Here is an 11,082-nt window from a genome sequence, read left to right as displayed (position 1 = left end):
ATATATATACACACACACACCATGGAATACTACTCAGCCACAAAAAGAAACAAAATAAAGGCATTTGCAGCAACCTAGATGGAATTGGAGATCATTATTCTAAGTGAAGTAACTCAGGAATGGAAAATCAAACATGCTATGTTCTCGCTCTCTCACTCATAAGTGGGAGCTAAGCTATGAGGATGCAAAGGCATAAGAATGACACAATGGACTCTGGGGACTCAGGGGAAAGGATGCGAGGCTGGGGGACAAAAGACAACGTATTGGGGATAATGTACACTGGTGGGTGTACCAAAATCTCAGCAATCACCACTAAAGAACTTACCCATGTAGCCAAACACTACCAGTTCCCCCAAGACCTACTGAAATAAAAAAGAAGAAATCATAAAATAAAAAACTCCTAATTAAAAAAAAAAGTGTCACAATCAGGAAACAAAAAGAAAAACCAAGAAAATGTTCCATACCTGAAAGAGACAGGACAACTAAATATGATACATGCCCCAGCATGAATCTTAGATTAGGAAAAATGGTCTATAAAGGACATTATTAGGACAATTGACAACATTTGAAAATGGGCTGGGGATTAGATATTAGCATTCTATCAATATCATATTTCCTGATCTTGATCACTGTACTATGGTTATGTAAGATAATGCTCTTATTCTTAGGAAATACACACTGAAGCATTTAGTGTTAAAAGGGCAAAATGTCTCCAACTTACCCTCAAATCATTGGTAAAAATATTTTTTTAAAGTTGTGTGTGGAGAGAAAATGCACTTATTGCCGCATACTTTTTGCAAGTAATGCCTTCTCCATATTTTCTGCGTCCTTATGACAGTTCATTTACTCTGGATCACTGATGGCAAACGTCCAGAAAGAAGACCCTCAGAAGAACTTGGTCCTACCACATGAATAGGCAAATTGTTTCCTTCTTAGGAAAAGAAGAAACAACAACTATATTGAATAATATAAAATATAAAATAGAGCTAATTAAATGGTAGGATTATATTTTGGGGATAATGGGCTAGAGTGGCCCATACAGCATGAGCTTGGAATAGTGAAACTGGCTAAATCCAATAGGCTTGTTTGATTGTAAAACATAGGAAACATGATAACTAATGACTTGAAGTTTTAATAATATTAATCTTGAAACTTTATTTTTCTAAAAGTCAGCACTCACGACAAATCCCTCCCACCACCAGGCAACAAGACAACAAGAATTTTATAAGAAAATTGACAATAAGATGACCATCTATGTAGAAAATCTGAAAGAATCAACAAAAACCTGCTGGAACTAAGAATAAGCAATTCCCAATAAGGTTTCAGAACACAGGGTTAATGTACAAAAGTCAGTTGCTCTCCTGTATACCAGCAAAGAAGAAATGGAATTTGCAATTAAAAACACAACATTGTTTACACTAGGATCCCTCCCCCACAATGATATACTTGAGCATGAATCTAACAAAATATGTGTATAATCTATATAAGGAAAACTATAAAACTCTGATAAATGAAATCAAAGAAGAACTAAATAAATGGAGAAATATTTCATGTTCTTGGATGCTACGAAGACAATATTGTCAAGAAATCAGCTCTTTCCAAACGAGCCTGGCAAGATGGCCAAATAGGAGCAGCTCTGGTCTGCAGCAACCAGCGAGATCAACCCAGAAGGCAGGTGATTTCTGCATTTCCAACTGAGGTACCCGGCTCATCTCACTGGGACTGGTTAGACAGTGGGTGCAGCCCAGGGAGGGGAGCCGGAGCAGGGTGGGGTGTCGCCTCACTCAGGAAGCACAAGGTCTTGGCAAACTCCCTCCACTAGCCAAGGGAAGCTGTGAGGGATCATACTGTGAGGAATGGTGCACTCCAGCCCAGATACTACACTATTCCCACAGTCTTTGCAACCTGCAGACCAGGAGATTCCCTCGGGTGCCTACGCCACCAGGGCCCTGGGTTTCAAGCACAAAACTGGGCGGCTGTTCGGGCAGACACCAACCTAGCTGCAGGAGTTTTTTTTCATACCCTAGTGGCACCTGGAACTCCAGTGAGACAGAACCATTCATTCTCCCTGGAAAGGGGGCTGAAGCCAGGGAGCCAAGTGGTCTAGCTCAGCGGATCTCACCCCCATGGAGCCCAGCAAGCTAAGATCCACTGGCTTGAAATTCTCACTGCCAGCACAGCAGTCTTAACCTGGGATGCTCAAGCTTGATGGGGGAGGGGCGTCCACCATTACTGAGGCTTGAGTAGGTGGTTTTCCCCTCACAGTGTAAACAAAGCCGCCAGGAAGTTCAGACTGGGCAGAGCCCACCACAGCTCATAAGCCACTATAGCCAGACTGCCTCTCTAGATTCCTCCTTTCTGGGCAGGGCATCTCTGAAAGAAAGGCAGCAGCCCCAGTCAGGGTCTTATAGATAAAACTCCCATCTCCCTGGGACAGAGCACCTGGGGGAAGAGGTGACTGTGGGTGCAGTTTCAGCTGACTTAAACATTCCTGCCTGCCAACTCTGAATGAGCAGCGGATCTCCCAGCACAGCACTGGAGCTTTGCTAAGGGACAGACTGCCTCCTCAAGTGGGTCCCTGATCCCCGTGCCTCCTGACTGGGAGACACCTCCCAGCAGGGGTCAACAGACACCTCATACAGGAGAGCTCTGGCTGACATCTGTTGGGTGCCCCTCTGGGACGAAGCTTCCAGAGGAAGGAACAGGCAGCAATCTTTGCTGTTCTGCAGCCTCCGCTGGTGATACCCAGCAAAACAGGGTCTGGAGTGGACCTCCAGCAAACTCCAGCAGACTTGCAGCAGAAGGGCCTGACTGTTAGAAGGAAAAATAACAAACAGAAAGGAATAGCATCAACATCAACAAAAAGGATGTCCACACAGAAACCCCATCGGTAGGTCACCAACATCAAAGACCAAAGGTAGATAAATCCACAAAGATGAGGAAAAACCAGCACAAAAAGGCTGAAAATTCCAAAAACCAGAATGTGTCTTCTCCTCCAAAGGATCACAACTCCTTGCTGGCAACGGAACAAAGCTGGATGGAGAATGACTTTAAGAGCTGACAGAAGTAGGCTTCAGAAGGTCGGTAATAACAAACTTCTCTGAGCTAAAGGAGGATGCTCTAACCCAATGCAAAGAAGCTAAGAACCTTGAAATAAAAGTTAGAGGAATTGCTAACTAGAATAACCAATTTAGAGAAGAACATAAATGACCTGATGAAGCTAAAACATATAGCATGAGAACTTCATGAAGCATACATAAGTATAAATAGCCAAATCGATCAAGCAGAAGAAAGAATATCAGAGATTAAAGATCAACTTAATGAAATAAAGCATGAAGACAAGATTAGAGAAAAAAGAATGAAAAGGAACAAACAGAGCTTCCAAGAAATATGGGACTATGTGAAAAGACCAAACCTATGTTTGATTGGTATACCTGAAAGTGACAGGGAGAATGGAACAAAATTGGAAAACACTCTTCAGGATATTATCCAGGAACTTCCTCAACCTAGCAAGATAGGCCAACATTCAAATTCAGGAAGTTCAGAGAACACCACAAAGATACTCGAGAAGAACAACCCCAAGACACATAATCGTCAGATTCACCAAGGTTGAAATGAAGGAAAAACTGTTAAGCACAGCCAGAGACAAAGGTCAGGTTACCCACAAAAGGAAGCCCATCGGACTAACAGTAGATCTCTCTGCAGAAACCCTACAAGCCAGAAGAGAGTGGGGGCCAATATTCAACATTCTTAAAGAAAAGAATTTTCAACCCCGAATTTCATATGCAGCCAAACTAAGCTTCATAAGCGAAGGAGAAATAAAATCCTTTATAGATGAGCAAATGCTGAGAGATTTTGTCACCACCAGGCCTGCCTTACAAGAGTTCCTGAAGGAAGCACTAAAAATGGAAAGGAACAACCAGTACCAGCCACTGCAAAAACATACGAAATTGTAAAGACCATCGACACTACAAAGAAACTGCATCAATTAACAGGCAAAACAACCAGCTGGCATGCAAATACTCATTATTGGACAGGAAAAATGATTAATCCTAGTTGTCCTGGAGGACTTGAAGCCACTGTCTGTTGGGCTTACTTCACCCATACTGGTATGTCTGATGGGGGTGGAGTTCAAGATCAGGCAAGAGAAAAACACATAAAGGAAGTAATCTCCTAACTGACCCAGGTATATAGTACCCCTAGCTCCTACAAAGGACTAGATCTCTCAAAACTACACGAAACCCTCCGTACCCATACTCGCCTGGTAAACCTATTTAATACCACACTCACTGGGCTCCATGAGGTCTCAGACCAAAACCCTACTAACTGTTGCATGTGCCTCCCCCTGCACTTCAGGTCATACATTTCGATCCTGGTACCTGAACAGTGGAACAACTTCGGCACAGAAATAAACACCACTTCCATTTTAGTAGGACCTCTTGTTTCCAATCTGAAAATAATCCATACCTTAAACCTCACCTGTGTAAAATTTAGCAATACTATAGAAACAACCAACTCCCAATGCATCAGGTGGGTAACTCCTCCCACATGAATAGTCTGCCTACCCTCAGGAATATTTTTTGTCTGTGGTACCTCAGCCTACCGTTGTTTGAACGGCTCTTCAGAATCTATGTGCTTCCTCTCATTCTTAGTGCCCCCTATGACCATCTACACTGAACAAAATTTATACAATCATGTCGTACCTAAGCCCTGCAACAAGAGTACCCATTCTTCCTTATGTTATTAGAGCAGGAGTGCCAGGTGGACTAGGTACTGGCATTGGCAGTATCACAATCTCTACTCAGTTCTACTACAAACTATCTCAAGGACTAAATGGTGACATGGAACAGGTCGCCGACTCCCTGGTCACCTTGCAAGATCAACTTAACTCCCTAGCAGCAGTAGTCCTTCAAAATCAAAGAGCTTTAGACTTGCTAACTGCCAAAAGAGGGGGATCCTGTTTATTTTTAGGGGAAGAATACTGTTATTATGTTAATCAATCTGGAATTGTCACCGAGAAAGTTAAAGAAATTGAAGATACAATATAACGTAGAGCAGAGGAGCTTAAAAACACTGGACCCTGGGGCCTCCTCAGCCAATGGATGCCCTGGATTCTCCCCTTCTTAGGACCTCTAGCAGCTATAATATTGCTACTCCTCTTTGGACCCTGTATCTTTAACCTCCTTGTTAAGTTTGTCTCTTCCAGAATTGAAGCTGTAAAACTACAAATAGCTCTTCAAATGGAGCCCCAGATGCAGTCCATGACTAAGATCTACTGCAAACCCCTGGACTGGCCTGCTAGCCATGCTCCGATGTTAATGACATCAAAGGCACCCCTCTCAAGGAAATCTCAGCTGCACAACCCCTACTATGCCCCAATTCAGCAGTAAGCAGTTAGAGCGGTTATCAGCCAACCTCCCAAACAGCACTTGGGTTTTCCTGTTGAGAGGGGGCACTGAGAGACAGGACTAGCTGGATTTCCTAGGCCAACTAAGAATCCCTAAGCCTAGCAGGGAAGGTGACCACATCCACCTTTAAACATAGGGCTTGCAACTTAGCTCACACCCGACCAATCAAATTGTAAAGAGAGCTCACTAAAATGCTAATTAGGCAAAAATAGGAGGTAAAGAAATAGCCAATCATCTATTGCCTAAGAGCACAGTGGGAGGGACAATGATCGGGATATAAACCCAGGCATTCGAACCAGCAACGGCAACCCCCTTTGGGTCCCCTCCCTTTGTATGGGAGCTCTGTTTTCACTCTATTAAATCTTGCAACTGAAAAAAAAAAAAAAAAACCAGCTAGCATCATAATGATAGAATCAAATTCACATATAACAATATTAACCTTAAATGTAAACAGGCTAAATGCCCCAGTTAAAAGACACAGACTGGCAAATTGGATAAAGAGTCAAGAGCCATCAGTGTGCTGTATTCAGGAGACCCATCTCATGTCCAAAGACATACATAGGCTCAAAATAAAGGGATGGAGGAAGATTTACCAAGCAAATGGAAAGCAAAAAAAAAAAGCAGGGCTTGCAATCCTAGTCTCTGATAAAACAGACTTTAAACCAACAAATATCAAAAAAGATAAACAAAGGCATTACATAACGGTAACAGGATCAATGCAACAAGAAGAGCAAACTATCCTAAATATATATGCACCCAATACAGGTGCACCCAGATTCATAAAGCAAGTTCTTAGAGACCTACAAAGAGATTTAGACTCCCACACAATAATAGTGGGAGACTTTAACACCCCACTGTCAATATTAGACAGATTAGCGAGACAGAAAATTAACAAGGATATTCAGGACTTGAACTCAATTCTGGACCAAGCAGATCTAATAGACATCTACAGAACTCTCCACCCCAAATCAACAGAATATACATTTTTCTGAGCACCACATTGCACTTATTCTAAAATTGACCACATAATTGGAAGTAAAACACTCCTCAGTAAATGCAAAAGAACAGAAATCATAACAAACAGTCTCTCAGACCACAGTGCAATCAAATTAGAACTCAGGATAAAGAAACTCACTCAAAGCCGCACAAGTACATGGAAACTGAACAAGCTGCTGCTGATTGACTACTGGGTAAATAACAAAACTAAGGCAAAAATAAATAAGTTCTAGGAACCAATGAGAACAAAGATACAACATACCAGAATCTCTGGGACACATTTAAAGCAGTGTGTAGAGGGAAATTTATAGCACTAAATGCCCACAAGAGAAAGCAGAAAAGATCTAAAATTGACACCCTAACATCACAATTAAAAGAACTAGAGAAGCAAGAGCAAACAAATTCAAAAGCTAGCAGAAGACAAGAAATAACTAAGATCAGAGCAGAACTGAAGGAGATAGAGACACGAAAAACCCTTCAAAAAATCAATAAATCCAGGAGCTGGTTTTTCGAAAAGATCAACAAAATAGATAGACCATTAGCCAGACTAAGAAAGAGATAAGAATTAAATAGACACCATAAAAAATGATAAAGGGGATATCACTACTGATCCCACAGAAATACAAACTACCATCACAGAATACTATAAACACCTTGATGCAAATAAACTAGAAAATCTAGAAGAAATAGATAAATTTCTGAACATATACACCCTCCCAAGACTAAACCAGGAAGAAGTCAAATCCCTGAATAGACCAATAACAAGTTCTGAAAATGAGGCAGTAATTAATAGCCTACCAACCAAAAAAAGCCCAGGACCAGACAGATTCACAGCAGAATTCTACCAGAGGTACAAAAAGGAGTTGGTACTATTCCTTCTGAAACTATTCCAATCAATAGCAAAAGAGGGACTCCTCCCTAACTCATTTTATGAGGCCAGCATCATCCTGATACCAAAACCTGGCAGAGACACAACAAAAAAGAAAATTTCAGGCCAATATCCCTAATGAACATCGATGCAGAAATCCTCAATAAAATACTGGCAAACCAAATCCAGCAGCACATCAAAAAGCTTATCCACCACGATCAAGTCGGCTTCACCTCTGGGATGCAAGACTGGTTTAACATATGCAAATCAATCAATGTAATCAATGACATAAACAAAACCAATGACAAAAACCACATGATTATTTCAATAGATGCAGAAAAGGCCTTTGATAAAATTCAACACCCCTTCATGTTAAAAACTCTCAATAAACTAGGTATTGATGGAACGTATCTCAAGATAATAAGAGCTATTTATGACAAACCCACAGCCAATATCATATTGAATGGGCAAAAGCTGGAAGCATTCCCTTTGAAAGCCAGCACAAGAGAAGAATGCCCTCTCTCACCACTCCTATTCAACATAGTATTGGCAGTTCTGTCCAGGGCGATCAGGCAAGAGAAAGAAATAAAGTGTATTCAAATAGGAAGAGAGGAATTCAAACTGTCTCTGTTTGCAGATGACATGATTGTATATTAAGAAAACCCCATCATCTCAGTCCCAAATCTCCTTAAGCTGATAAACAACTTCAGCAAAGTCTCAGGATACAAAATCAATGTGCAGAAATCACAAGCATTCCTATACACCAATAATAGACAAACAGAGTACCAAATCATGAGTGAACTCCCATTCACAATTGCTACAAAGAGAATAAAATACCTAGGAATACAACTTACAAGGGATGTGAAGGACCTCTTCAAGGAGAACTACAAACCAGTGCTCAAGAAAATAAGAGAGGACACAAACAAATGGAAAAACATTCCATGCTCATGGATAGGAAGAATCAATAACATGAAAATGGCCATATGGCCCAAAGTAATTCATAGATTCAATGCTATCCCCATCAAGCTACCACTGACTTTTTTCAGAGAATTAGAAAAAACTAATTTAAATTTCATATGGAACCAAAAAAGAGCCCACATAGCCAAGACAATCAATCCTAAGCAAAAAGAACAAAGGTGGAGGCATCACGCTACCTGACTTCAAACTATACCATAAGTCTACAGTAACCAAAACAGCATGGTACTGGTACCAAAATAGACATATAGACCAATGGAACAGAACAGAGGCCTCAGAAATAACATCAGACATCTACAATCATCTGATCTTTGACAAACCTGACATAAACAAGCAATGGGGAAAGGATTCCCTATTTAACAAACGGTATTGGGAAAACTGGCTAGCCATATGCAGAAAACTGAAACCGGACCCCTTCCTTACACCTTATACAAAAATTAACTCAAGATGCATTAAAGACTTTAACATAAGACCTAAAACCGGCCGGGCACAGTGGCTCATGCCTGTAATCCCAGCACTTTGGGAGGCCAAGGTGGGCGGATCACGAAGTCAGGAGATAGAGACCACGGTGAAACCCCATCTCTACTAAAAATACAAAAAATTAGCCAGGCACAGTGGCAGGCGCCTGTAGTCCCAGCTACTCGGGAGGCTGAGGCAGGAGAATGGCGTGAACCCGGGAGGCAGAGCTTGCAGTGAGCCGAGATTGCACCACTGCACTCCAGCCTCCAGCCTGGGCAACAGAGCGAGACTCCATCTCAAAAAAAAAAAAAAAAAAAAAAAAAAAAGAGAGACCTAAAACCACAAAAACCCCAGAAGAAAACCTAGGCAATACCATTCAGGACATAGGCATGGGCAAAGACTTCATGATTAAAACACCAAAAGCAATGGCAACAAAAGCCAAAATTGACAAATGAGGTCTAATTAAACTAAAGAGCTTCTGCATAGCAAAAGAAACTATCATCAGAGTGAACAGGCAACCTATAGAATGGGAGAAAATTTTTGCAATCTATCCATCTGACAAAGGGCTAATATCCAGAATCTACAAAGAACTTAAACAAATTTACAAGAAAAAAACAAACAACCCCAGCAAAAAGTGGGCAAAAGATATGAACAGACACTTCTCAAAAGAAGACATTTATGTGGCCAACAGACATATGAAAAAATACTCATCATCACTGGTCATCAGAGAAATGCAAATGCAAATCAAAACCACAATGAGATACCATCTCACGGCAGATAGAATGGCAATCATTAAAAAGTCAGGAAACAACAGATGCCGCAGAGGATGTGGAGAAATAGAAACACGTTTACTCTATTGGTGCAAGTGTAAATTAACTCAACCATTGTGGAAGACAGTGTGGCGATTCCTCAAGGATCTAGAACCAGAAATACCACTTGACCCAGCAATCCCATTACTGGGTATATACCCAAAGGATTATAAATCATTCTACTATAAAGACACATGCACACATACGTTTATTGCAGCACTGTTCACAACAGCAAAAGACTTGGAACCAACCCAAATGCCCACCAATGATAGACTGGATAAAGAAAATGTGGCACATATACACCATGGAATACTATGCAGTCATAAATAAGGATGAGTTCGTGTCCTTTGTAGGGACATGGATGAAGCTGGAAATCATCATTCTCAGCAAACTAACACAGGAACAGAAAATCAAACACCACATGTTCTCACTCATAAGTGGGAGCTGAACAATGAGAACACATGGACACAGGGAGGGGAACATTACACACCGGGGCCTGTTAGGGGTGGGCGCTAGGGGAGGGATAGCATTAGCAGAAATACCTAATGTAGATGACAAGTTGATGGGTGCAGCAAACCACCATGGCACATGTATACCTATGTAACAAACCTGCAAGTTCTGCACAGGTATCCCAGAACTTAAAGTATAATTTAAAAAAAAAAGAAAGAAAGAAATCAGCTCTTTCCAACATGAGCTATAGATTTGATACAATCCCAATCAAAATCATGGGAAGTTCTTTTGTAGATAACAGTAAATTGACTCTAAAACTTTTATGCAAAATGGTACAGCCACTTTGGAAGACAGTTTGGCAGTTTCTTTCTTACAAAGCCAAACATACTCTTACCACACGATCCAGCAATTGTGCCCATTGGTGTTTACCCAAAGGAGTTGAATACATGTCCATACAAAAAATGTGCACAAGGATGTTTGTAGCAGCTTTTTTCTTAATTCCCAAAACTTTGAAACAACCGAGATGACCTTTAGTAGGTGAATGGATAAACGATGGTATGTGCAGCCAGCAGAACATTATTCAGCACTCAAAAGAAATTAGCTATTAAGCCCTGAAAAAAAGATATGGCGGATGAGTTTCAAGTCAAGGCTAAATGAAAAGAAAAAAAAAAGACATGAGGGAAACTGAAATGCATATTACTCAGTGAAAGAAGCCAATCTGAAAAGGCTACATACTGTATGATTCCAACTATATGATATTCTAGAAGAGGCAAAATATGGCGACAGTAAAAAGATCAGTGGATGACAGGAGTTGGGAGTAAGAAGAGGGATGAATAGGAGGAGCACAGAAGATTTTTAGGACAGTGAAAATACTCCGTATTGTACTATAATAATGGGTACAAGTCATTATAAATTTTCTAAAATCCATAGACTGTACACCACCAAGAGTGAACCCTACGGCAAACTATGGACTTTGGACGATTATGGTGTGACGATATTGGTTCATCTATTGTAACAAATGTACCACCCTGGAGGGGGATGTTGATAACTGAGGAGGCTATGGATGTGTAGGGGCACAGAGTATATGAGAAATCTCTCAATTTTGCTGTGAACCTAA

General features: G+C 40.9%; 1 pseudogene; it reads left to right on the top strand.

Moving 5' to 3' along the window:
• Nucleotides 1-206: 206 nt before the first annotated feature.
• LOC129136005 (syncytin-1-like) lies at nt 207-5,461 on the top strand (annotated as a pseudogene).
• The last annotated feature ends 5,621 nt before the right edge of the window (nt 5,462-11,082 follow it).

The sequence above is a fragment of the Pan troglodytes genome, chromosome 11 (assembly GCF_028858775.2).
Source record: "Pan troglodytes isolate AG18354 chromosome 11, NHGRI_mPanTro3-v2.0_pri, whole genome shotgun sequence".
Classification (NCBI taxonomy): Eukaryota; Metazoa; Chordata; class Mammalia; order Primates; family Hominidae; genus Pan; species Pan troglodytes.
The sequence above is the reverse complement of the archived record's forward strand: the minus strand, read 5'-3'. Positions and strand labels throughout refer to the sequence as shown.